The sequence below is a fragment of the Myotis lucifugus genome, unplaced genomic scaffold, assembly GCF_000147115.1.
Source record: "Myotis lucifugus unplaced genomic scaffold, Myoluc2.0 scaffold_86, whole genome shotgun sequence".
Classification (NCBI taxonomy): Eukaryota; Metazoa; Chordata; class Mammalia; order Chiroptera; family Vespertilionidae; genus Myotis; species Myotis lucifugus.
Window position 1 is genome coordinate 2,176,473 of NW_005871134.1, and position 2,924 is coordinate 2,179,396.

Here is a 2,924-nt window from a genome sequence, read left to right on the forward strand (position 1 = left end):
CCCTGCCCCCTGCTGACTGCTCTGTGGTTATTTCCAAGGCAGCATCTGTCACTCCAAGAATGGGAAGCTCAGACTACTCTCTGGAGACTTAGGCAAATCCTTGCAGGCTCCAAAGTTTGCATATATTAGTCCTCGCTTTGGCACAAAAGATAGTACTCTGGTATGGGGGTAGTTATAAATCCCTGGATCTTAAAGCAAATGTTATCCTTCTCTGCTGGACAATTTAACAGAAGTAGCTGGGAAAAAATAAAATGACTGTTACAACTTTAATACAGATCAAAATATGTGCAAAGTTATAATTTGGGGGCTACCCACAGATGGAGTGCAGCGCCCCTCAGGAGGGCGGTTGTAGCAGAAGGAAGTTTACTCTCAGCTCTCATTTTAAAGGCCCTGGGCCTCAGCAGCCACAGCTGGAGCTTATTCTTTGTTTCTTTCCCTTTGAAGTCTGGCTCTTGTTTAAAAAAGTATGTTTTTATTGATTTTTTTTTTAGAGAGAGAGAGAAAGGGAAAGGGAATAGAGAGATAGAAACATTGATGAGAGAGAGAGACATTGATCAGCTGCCTCCTGCACACCCCCTACTGAGGATCGAGCCTGCAAACCCGGCGTGTGCCCTGACTGGGAATTGAACAGTGACCTCCTGGTACATGGGATGATACACAACCTCTGAGCCACACCGACTGGGCTGAAGTTTGGCTTTTGATCAATATGAGGACCCAAAGAAACAAGATAGGCCTCAAGGCATCAAGAGAAAGTTCTGGGGTAGCTTCTGTTATGGGCTAAATGTTTGTACCTCTTTCACCCCCATCCCCTAAGCTCCGATGTGATGGTATTTGAAGGTGGGCACTCACAATGAGAGTACCCTTCTATGAAGAGGAAGACAGATCTCTCTCCATGCACTAAGGAAAGGCCATATGAACACACAGTAAGAAGGTAACTGTCTACAAGCCAGGAAGAAGGCCTTTATTATCAAGAAACAAATCTGCTGGAACCTTAATCTTGGACTTCTAACTTCCAGATCTATGAGAAATAAATGTCTAATGTTTAAGCCACCCAGCCTATGGTATTTTGTTATAGCAGCCAGAGCCAACTCATGCTTCCTTGCTCATTACTCAATGAAGTCTTCTCCAAGCTCCACGCTATCATAGAAAAGATAGAAAGACAAATAGAAAACAGAGCTGGAATTCTGGCTCAGCCAGTTTCAAGCTGGATGACACTGGCAAGTCATTGCACCACCATGGATCTAAAAGGACATTAGAAACTACAGAAGGTATTTTTGGCTATGGCTGAGTGAGAAGGTGGGCAAATACTCTTCCCTCAAAAGGAACTATAAAGTTGGAAGTAACTTACAAAAACGACCATTTCAACACTCTGAAAACTGACCAAAGGCATATACAATATCAGAAATGTTTATGTTAAAAACACTGCCTTTAGTTCAGAACAGTGTTGTTATTGCCCTGGGCCCTTTCAGTCCTCTTCAGGTTGGTCAGCACAGAGGTTCTGCCAGGGTAAGGTCACCACGAGGATTGGTAGCTTGACTGCTCAGGTTGAAGTGGTTCAGTTGATTGGGAGCAGTAGGTGATGCCATGGCCAGTGGCACTGCCAATGGAAGTGATGATCTTTGGCAGCAGGCAAGAGGGAGAACCTTGGCTCTACTAGCATGAAGTCATGGCTGTGGCAAGCATGTTCTTGGCTGAGATGTGAATGAATAGTGAAGATCAGAGAGGGCCCAACATATTAACACATTGCTAATCAACCCTAAAGTTGTGAGCAGGCATATAGGAGATGCAAAAGGACCCAGCAAAAAGAAAAAGCCAGAACAGACAAAACAATGACCTGAAATTTGAATGTGCTCCCCTTCCCACACACAATTCAATTGACAAAACACTTGGCTTGATATGTTTTCACTTAACCTTTGTCCAATTATTGGTTGGACACTAAGCTATGCAGACAGAAGCTTAAAAGAATAAAAAAAAATAACTAAAAGAGACATGAGTGTCATACTGTGAAAGAGAAATATTTCACAGATTTAACCCATAGATGTTCTAAACAATGAGAAAAAGAGCAGGAACAACAATTTTCATGGGAAAAAAGCAGAACCCAGAGTTGCTACAATATAGTAATGAAAATGTCCAGTTTTCCAACAACAGCAACAACAAAACTACAATGCATAATAAGAAAAGAAAATATGACCCTTAATCAGGAACAAAAAGAGTAAATAGAAACTGGCTGAGATTGTTCCTAAATGTTTTAATTATAAGATAAATATTGCTAAGCAACTACTAAAAATGTTCAATGAACTAAAGAAAATCATGTCTAAGGAATTAAAAGAAAAAAATAGCAAAAATTAATCTACCAATATGAAATCTTAATAAGGAGATAGAAACTCTAAAAAGAAAATGAAAATTCTAGAGTTAAAATACAAGAACTAAAACAAAAATTCAAGAATAAACTTATACCCCATATACACCTCAGCTCAGGCCCTTTGCCTGGTCTGTATTGTGAGTGGGGGGACATTATAAATAACAACAATAAAAAAGAATGAACTTAAAAGCAGACTCAAGGTGTTGAAAAACAATAACTTAGTAAACTTGAAGACAGATAAAAAGAAAATATCCAATCTGAGGGAGGGGAGATAAAGTTGAAAGAAAATGAACAGAGACCCAGAGACATGTTGGTAACATAAACGTACCAACAAACATATACTGAGGGCCCCAGAAAGAGTGGAGAGAGAGAGAGAGAAAGAAGAGTCAGAAAAAAGTATTTGGAGAAATAATAGCTAACACAAATTAGATGAAAGACATTAATCTACACATCTAAGAAACTCAATGAATCTCTAATAAGATAAATGCAAAGAGATCCATACATAGAAACATCACAGTCAAACCATTAAAGCCAAAGAGCAAATCTTGTAAACAATAAGAGA

At 39.6% G+C, this 2,924-nt stretch overlaps 1 pseudogene; it reads left to right on the forward strand.

Moving 5' to 3' along the window:
• Positions 1–2,400: 2,400 nt before the first annotated feature.
• LOC111826515 lies at positions 2,401–2,517 on the forward strand (annotated as a pseudogene).
• The last annotated feature ends 407 nt before the right edge of the window (positions 2,518–2,924 follow it).